General features: G+C 49.2%; 1 long non-coding RNA gene across 1 annotated transcript; it reads right to left on the bottom strand.

Annotated features, from left to right (window-relative positions):
• Positions 1-2925: 2925 nt before the first annotated feature.
• Positions 2926-7569, bottom strand: LOC107115602. The gene is made up of 3 exons (XR_001482681.1): positions 7492-7569; positions 3996-4112; positions 2926-2987 (listed from the first exon to the last, which is right to left on the bottom strand). It is a non-coding gene; the product is annotated as an uncharacterized LOC107115602 (long non-coding RNA).
• Positions 7570-8616: the final 1047 nt, after the last annotated feature.

Below are 8616 nucleotides of genomic sequence, written 5' to 3'. Positions count from 1 at the left end.
AAGTTTGCTCAGTACCTGGATGGCAGGTCTCCCAAGAATCCTAATTTTTCTGCCTTGAGTTTCATGATGGAGTCATGAAATCACCAGGACATCAATACAATAATAAACAATCTCTTTATGGCATTTCCATAAATAAGGAGCTTTTGTCATGTCTAGGTTCTTAACTGCTAAAAGATTGCTTCTCTCACTAGCAACCCACATAACAGCTCCACTCCTCAGACCAAGGCCTACCAGGTGTTCCTTCCTGGAGGGTAGCTAAGACAGTCAGTGCTACAGCTGGGGCTTTTGCAGTGGCTGCTCCTATTGTACGGAATAGCCCTTGGAAGCCTTCCATGTCGTCAAGATTCCACAAGTTGTGCAAGGAAGAATTATTCAGGAGGTCTTTTGACACAGCCACCCAATTTTAAATCGCACGTTTGTTACTTTTTATGGATTTTTAATTACATTTTTTTAAAAAAAAATTATTGTAAGCTATCTTGAAGCTGCTTTCAGAGAATGGTGACCTAAACGTTTTCTAAAGAAAGAATGATGGTTAATAAGAGTTATTTTTATCCCTCAATTTCTGGACTACTTCATTTTAATGGCTACTTCTTTTTACTGCTACTTGAGAAGACCTTCAGCGGTCGGAAGTGGGTTCCCTCACGTGATTTTTTCGCAGACTAGACTACAGAATATTCCAAGAAATAGTCCATAGAGAAAGAGGAAGTGATTTTCTCAAGATCACAAAAAAAATCTGTGGCAGAGCCCCAAAATAAATATCCCATTTTCTTTTCCTTATTTTCTCCCCACTTACTGTGATTTCTTGTTGTGAGACTGGGGTATGTCAGTCCTGGAGCTGAAGAAGGTAAAAAATGGTTGGTGGTCTCAGGGTCTGGAATAAACAAGAAAAATGGATTTACAGGCTAAACGGCTGCCAAATGACCAAAACTGAATGGCCAAGTTTGTTCTTCTGCCTGTCTTGCCTCAACCACACTGACGTATGAAATACGAAATCCATGGCCATTATCTGAATCTATTTCTTGATCACTTCATACACATAGCCCTGTATCATTGCACAGATCCAGCATGTACAGACTTACCCGTCACAGAGACATTTATCAAGGCCACACAGTTGGTGTCATGGTCTTGAAGTTTGTAGCTCCCACGGGTGTCTCTGCTCACATTCAAGAGTCTAAATGTCCCATCGACAATAGAGACATGCTCTTTGAAGGAAGAGCTGTACTTTTTTCCACTGGAAAAGTCCCAGGCATACACCCATCTGAGCATCAAGTTGTCCCAGACACAAAGATCTGAAATGGTTTCAGAGGTATTCAGTGGCACCTCTACTGAGCGTCCTTCTTGTGCCTCTCTTTCTGCCGTGATGGTGCAGCTTCTTTCATCTGTCAGGGATGGGGAACAAGAAGGGGTTAGTTCAAGTAGCAGGTTTGTAACTGTGTTTAAACATAGTTTGCATAGGAAATTCAGCTGACATTCATCACTCCTGAGGTCTGTTCCTGATTGTGAAATTGAATGGTTTGTTGCTGGGATCGATTCTCTGGGAAAGGAACAGGGCTGAATAGTGTTGTTTAGAATTGGAGGCAGGTAGATAAGGAATGCCTTGCAAGTTTATGAACTTCCTACATGAACATCCCTCATGTATAAAAAATCTACGGACAGTCCATATGCAGACGATTGCTCACTCGCAGTATTCAAGAGCACGTAAGCACAGTTAAAAGGTGTATATTTTGTTATGATACATGAATCTTGATATTTGAGTTTCTCACTGTTTTCCATGCAAATACATGCTGGTTTGGGCTCAGCTTTAGCTGTGCGTCACAGACACTTGTGCACAATACAGATCTCAACACCTCCATCTGCATCAAAGGGCTCATTTGGCCAATGGAGCAGGCACATCTGCATGTATGCACATCAGCTGCCCTCCACACAGGGCCGGCTCACCCGCTAGGTGAACTAGGCATTCGCCTAGAGTGCCGGGCCCTGGATGGGGCGGCAGAGGGCCATGGATGGGGTGCTGCGCCGAACTGTGCCTCCCCCCGCCAAATGTCATTAAAGTTGGAGGCCATGGCCGGGGCAGGCCGGCTGTGGCACCCCCCCTCAGTGCCCAGGTGCTTCTTTCCTCCTCCTCATTCTCCTGATGCCTCCTCTGGTGGAGCATCTGCGGCCACCGGCTCCCAAGGAGCCTCTGGTATCCAGGCGGTGGCAACGGCGGAGGCTGAGCAGGTCCTTTGGCGTGTGCCGGGCACCCACCTCCCGATGCAGTCTGCCCCCCTCCTCCTCCCGCAGGGCGACTCCACGCTCAAGGCCGGCACCGAACAGAACCAAGCTGGTGGCTCTGGGGCTCAGCGGTGGGAGACGTGCAGGAGAGGGGAAGAGACCGCCGCCACGCCACCACCATTGCTTGGAGCACAGAGACAGATGGGGGGAGCGGGGTTTTTAACAGGCCGCTGCATGATCCCCCAGCCAACCTCAGCAGCCCCTGAGCCGACCTCATCCCACTGCACTGAGGCATGAGCGACTCAGGGAGAGAAAGAGGCAGGGATCTAGGCAGCGGCGGTCACCTGGTCTGGGAAATGCAGGGCTTTTGGCGGGGGTGGGTGCAGTTTGTTGCCCTAGGGCGCCAAACTGCACCCGCCACTGCCAAAAGCCCTGCCAGTTCTGCTTTCATTGCAGGGGAGGGGGAGGGGGCCCTGGATGGGGCGCCGAACTGTGCCTCCCCCCGTGCCCTCCCCACCACTGCCAGGACCGCGACTGCTGCCGTCACACAAGTTTGCAAAAGTGGGGAGGGGGGATTTCCCACCACCCACCACCCTCCTCCGTGCCTTCGGCTCGCTCTCCCCTCCACCACTTACAGCAAATGGAATCAGCTCCGGCACTCCCCCGTTGCCTCTCTGCCTCTCTGCCTCTCTGCATAAGGTATCCATGGGAGGGGGTAGTGGAGAAGCCGAGTGCTGCCTTTGCTTGCTGCCGCTGTGGCTGCTTTCCCATTCCTGGCACAGGAAAAGAAAATGGGGGGGGGGGAGAAACAGCGATTCCCGTGCTGATCCTGAGGAACCGGGCAGGGATGAGGCTAGCTTGTGGCGCTTGGTGGCCCGGCGGCCCCCACTCCCAGGCGTGTTTCTGGGAGGTCTGTAGGCCCCACCGGGAGGTTGACATCTGCGCTGAGGGGGTGCGGGCGCCACAAACTAGCCTCGCCTAGGGCATAGAAACACCTCGGGCTGGCCCTGCTTCCACAGACAGATATCTGTTGATGGATGGGAAGGTTTTTTGTAAAATCTCTCGTGTCCCTTAGACCTTGGGCTTCCGGAATTTTGGAAATAAGGGTGTGATGGAATTGGTTTGGTAGAAGAGCCAGACAGAGATCTTGAGTTCCCTGGCAGGAGAAGTCATTCTAGTGGGCTGGGCCAATGGTGGGAACCAGAACCTTGGGTGCCCTAGAAATAGAGTGTAGTCTGATAATGGAGAGCAGGGCATTCAGGATCTGGACTCCTGAGTTTTGTGTTCCCATCTCTAGATGAAGAACAATGGTTGTGTCAAAACCAGGGGTCATTTCCTGCAGGAGTGCACAGGAGCGGAGCTCCGGCAGTAAGGAGCCCAGGGGGTGGGCACATGCAACAAACCTCCCCCCCTGCTCCCAGCAGCCCTCAGTCAGAGCAAGAAGCAGCCAGGTAACCTGCAGAGCCCCCCCCCCGGCCCCCAGGTCCAAAACAGTCCAGTGGCACCTTTAAGACCAAGTTTTATTCAGGTACAAGCTCTCCCTCCTCTGCAAGGACAGATCTGCATGTTCCCCCCCCCCCCAATAGCTAGCAATCCAAAATGGTCCAGTGGAGCCTGAGCGGTGGGTGTTGCCTTCTGACACACTTCCGGTGATGTCAGGGGGTATGGCATATGCAAATAAGTTATGCTAATGAGTTATGCTAATGAGCTCCTGCCCCTCTTTTTCTACGAAATGACCCCTGGTCAAAACTGGTGAGGTGCATAAAACTTAAATGTCTTACCTTGGCAATAATCTGAGATGACGGGATGGAGAGTCAGCACAGTGAGACAAAAGCCCCATTTAATAGTTCTGATAAGCAGGTCAGCAGGATCCATCGGTGCACATGGAACAATTTAGCCTAAGAAGCATATTTTATAAAACAAAAGTAAGAGCCAACAGATAAGAGCCAAGGAATCAAATTTCATTGTCCCACAATATTTAGCTGCTTTAACAAAATCTGTTCTCTCCTTTCCATTTTTTTTTTTAAATTGATTGATATTTGTTGAAAATTTTCAGCAAACAGGACCTCGGTAATCAAATTGCAATACTTTAAAACCCATAACACGTTTAAATGAGAATATTTTCTGAAAATACAAGTCCAAGCCATTAATTTTATAGCATAATAATTATTTCCCCCCATTTTTAATTATTCTTTTAATTAAGGCAATGACAAACATTATGCAGCAAAAAGAAAAATCACAAACAAAAAGGAAGAAGAACCCTATAAAGTTCATACAATTGTGTCATGTTAATCTATATAAATAATAGAGAGTTATGCAATGCCTCAAAGAAATAAAATGGGTTAATGGGGGGGAGCCTGGAGGACTGAGCCGAAGCCGTGCCGGAGTGTGCCACGCGACAGAAGGGCCCTGCTGATCTGCCACCGAAAGACCACCGGAAAAAGAAGAACCGGAAGCCAAGACGCCGAGCCGACAAGCCGAGCCGGGAAGAAAGACCAACCAGTCCCTCCACTGGGTGCCGGTAGGGCTGTCCCCACCCCCAGTATCTCTGTGGCCATAGGTAGGGATAATTGATTAACTGTAAGCCGCTCAGAGACCCCTTGGGGGGGTTCGAGTGGGGTAGTAAGTCAAAAGATAAATAAATAAATAAGCCCAAAGACACCATCCAGCCAGTGCTAAGCTCTTTCAATGGTAGAGTATAATACATGTTCATATCTTTCTAATGGGCATCATGGGAAGGCAGTGCTTAAATCTGGCTACGTCTTTGTTCACCGAGGCTAGAGGGATCGGTTGTAGTGGCTGGGTGCCTTTCGTTTTTGCCTGGCCCCACCTCAGAGAGCACCGTCCTTCCCGCCATCAGCTGCTACTAGCAAGGCCATGAGAGGTGCAGTTCCAGCTCCTTCCGCTTTGCCATCAGCAGAGCCAAAGGGAAGCAGTCAGGGAGGCACCCTTGTGGTGTGCATGAACCCTGACCTCACTGAGAGTTCCATCCTTGAACACTATCTGTATTAGCTAAAAGCAGATGTATGTTACCTCAGGAGAAAGTTTTTGGCTGAAAAGTGGGGTGCAAATACAATCAATCATGCCGCCCTTTTGCGAAACTAAATTTTCAGTTTAAATATTCTCTTCTGAACTCTAAAACATGATCACATTGTTCTAATACATTTCTTGGAAGTACTTTTTAAAAAGTCAGTTTGAGGAACGAGTAGTCAAGAGAAAGCAAGAAAAACAGTCTTTCCAATACCAGCATTGAAAGGAGATGTATTTAACTTTTTTTTTTGCTAGCACATATGATTGATTGACAGTGCCATCCTAAACGGAGTGACACCCTTCTCTAAACCCATGGATTTCAATGAACTGGGAAGGATGTAATTCTGTTTAGGATGACACTGTAGGGTCCCATTCACACTTGCCAGAAAACGCGGGGGGGGAGGCGTGGCTTTTTGCAGCGGCGTACTTTGATCCGGCCGGCCGTGATTAGATGGGAATCAGGTTTCACTTCGTCAGCGCGCGTTTCCAGCGCACCAGAGGAGCTGCTGGAGCGATCAGACAGAGGATGTCCGTCTGTGGCCCATTGCAAGCATTAGCTACTGCACTTTCGCTGATAGCTTTTAACTGCAGATCTTCGGCCGGACGCAATGGGCTGGCAACGGGTGCACGACGCCTGCCAGATGCGCCCGTTTGATCGCGCCCTTAAGATCCGCCTGGCATCCGTAAGTATCCCGTGGCAACTTCTACATGTGATCAGAGCCTAGGTTTAATTTAGGAGAGAAGAGATTGAATTTATACTCCACCCTTCACTACCCAAAGGAGTATAAATCCAACCTCTTTGAGAACTGCTCATGCGAGAACAGCACTAAAAGAACTTGTGACTGACTCAGGGTCACCCAGCCAGCTGCATGCGGAGGAGTGGGGAAGCAAACCCGGTTCTCCCAGATTAGAGTCTGTGTTCCTAACAAATATGCCAAACCAAAGTAAAGTGGTTTCCAAAGAGACAATTAAAATGTTCTCCAACAGAAGAATTGGAGGGGGATAGCTAGAAACCCAGCAAAAGAAAGCACCACCATCCCAGTATATTTTTCCCCCATGCCTAGTGATTCAGTGATGACCTACTCTAGTCCAGCTAGATATGAATCCAGTAGCACCTTAGAGACCAAGAAGATTTTCGGGGTAGAAGCTTTCAAGAATCAAAGCTCCGTTGGTCAGATCCTTAGTTTTGATTCTGACAAAGGGAGCTCTGACTCTTGAAAGCTCATATCCCAAAGGTGTTATGGACCTCTGAGGAGCTGCTGAACTCAAATCCAGCTGTTCTACTCCAGACCAACATGGCTGCCCTCTGAGACTACTCTAGTCCAAGGGCTTCTCAGGTGAGTTTAGGGCTGCCAAGTCCCCCCCGGAGGGCGGAAATCCCCCCGCCCCAGAGGCCCGTTCCCCGACGCCGGGGAATTGGGCCCCGGGGGGAACCCCGCCCCAGCGTGCACGTCACAGGAAAGTGATGTCATGACGCTGGGCACGCTGGGGGCGGGGCCACGGCTATACAAGGGAAAACTCTATGGCTTTCCCTTGTATGGTCGTGGCCCTGCCCCCAGCATGCCTGACGTCATGATGTCACTTTCCTGTGATGTGCATGCGGCACGCGCACGCACGCGCACCAGGATCCAATCAGGAGTCCCCCGCCAGCAGGGTAAGTGCCACTTGGCAACCCTAGGTGAGTTATGAGTGTAGTACTCTGGTTTGCTGAATAAGTTTCTTTCGCTGGAGTCAGCAAGCCAGAAAAGCTCCTTATGCCCTGACATTTTATCGGGCTCTTCCGCACTCTGATTTTCATCACTTGTGTGTTCCTACTGCTCCAGGTTTCCCCCCTGCCATGTGTTTTGTTTTTTCTAGTAGTCCCAGAGGGAGCAAAACACATGTGGAAAAAGAAGGGGGGGAACCCAAAGCAACAGGGACAATTGAGTGACAAAAATGGCAATGTGGAGATGCTTCTGGGCGGCCCAGGCAAGCCTGATCTTGACAGATCTCGGAAGCTAATCAGAGTCAAACCTGGCAAGTACTTGGATGGGAGACCTCCAAAGAATACCACGGCCAGGGGGCCACAGGTAGGCTATCAAGCCACTTCTCTGAACGTCCTCCATGCCCCACTAGGAGTTGCCAGAGGTCACCATGACTTCCAGGCATGAGCACACATACATACACAAATGCAAAAAGCAAACCAACCCCAACAAGGAGAAAAGCTCCTTATTAGAGCCTCCCCCTCCCCCCTCCGGACCTCCTCACCTGTTCCAAAATTCACACAATACTGTCTGCAGTCTGTTTGATGAAATCTTTCCTCTGGTCCTTCAGTGGCTGGACCAGTAACCACACTGCACTGTGAGAGCAGCGGGTCTGAGCTTTGTATCAGCCCAAATATAGCCCACAATCACGTCACGGACAGTCTTGCCCAACAGATGAACACATGCAGGCGACCACAAGAGATGAACACACACAGGATGGTGAAAACCTCCCCGAGCAAGTGAGGCATAGGTTCTTTTTAACCACTCTCCCCCTGCAGCTTTTTATCAGTAGATTCATCATTACAGGCACAGGAAACCACATAAGCCTAACTAAGTGGTCAGCAGCTCACTTCCCTTCTGTAGGTCCATGCTGCATATTACGTATTTCATTAGATTAGAAACAACACTCCCGTCGTTTTTGATACACCAAAACACTCTCTCTTTCTTTTGCTGTTCACTTCTAGCTTCTTGTAAAATCAGTTGATCACTGCGCTTGCTTCAAAATATTTATTAGTATATAACTTTTTTGTTAATTTGACATTTATTTTGCCGGTTTAGCAGCATCTTTTTCATGAGGGCTAGAAACTAGCCTTTTGTTTAAACTCTGCAAGATTCTTCAAATGAGGCATACAGTCAGAGGTCATTTCGGGGGGGATCGCGGGAGAATGCAGTTCCCCCGGGTGAGGTGCAGGGGGCGGGGCACACGACGAAGCCCCATTCCCTGCCGGGACCATTGGGGGTGGGGTGTGTGGCCTTATGACACACTTCCGGTGATGTCAGGGGGTGCGGCCTTATGACACACTTCCGGTGATGTCAGGGGGTGCGGCATATGCTAATAAGTTATGGTAATGAGTTCCCCTAGCTCTTTTTCTACGAAACAACCCCTGCATACAGTCACTCCAGGAGTCCATTGTGAAGGGATGAGTTAACAATGTAATTCTAGGAGGAAGCCCCATTGAGTAGGCTTTAGTTAGATTCTGAGTAGACCTGCTTAAGATAGCTCTTTAACTTGCCCTCTCTTTTGTTGGAGTGAGCCACTCAGCATGCCTGGACATGGGGAGGGGCACTACATCACTCTAACTTTGTATAAGGGTTATCTCCTTGAATGGAATGCCTCACTTTGGCTGAT

Source organism: Gekko japonicus, unplaced genomic scaffold (assembly GCF_001447785.1).
Source record: "Gekko japonicus isolate JY-2015 unplaced genomic scaffold, Gekko_japonicus_V1.1 scaffold2112, whole genome shotgun sequence".
NCBI lineage: Eukaryota > Metazoa > Chordata > Lepidosauria > Squamata > Gekkonidae > Gekko > Gekko japonicus.
This window is presented reverse-complemented; position numbering and strand designations above follow the sequence as displayed.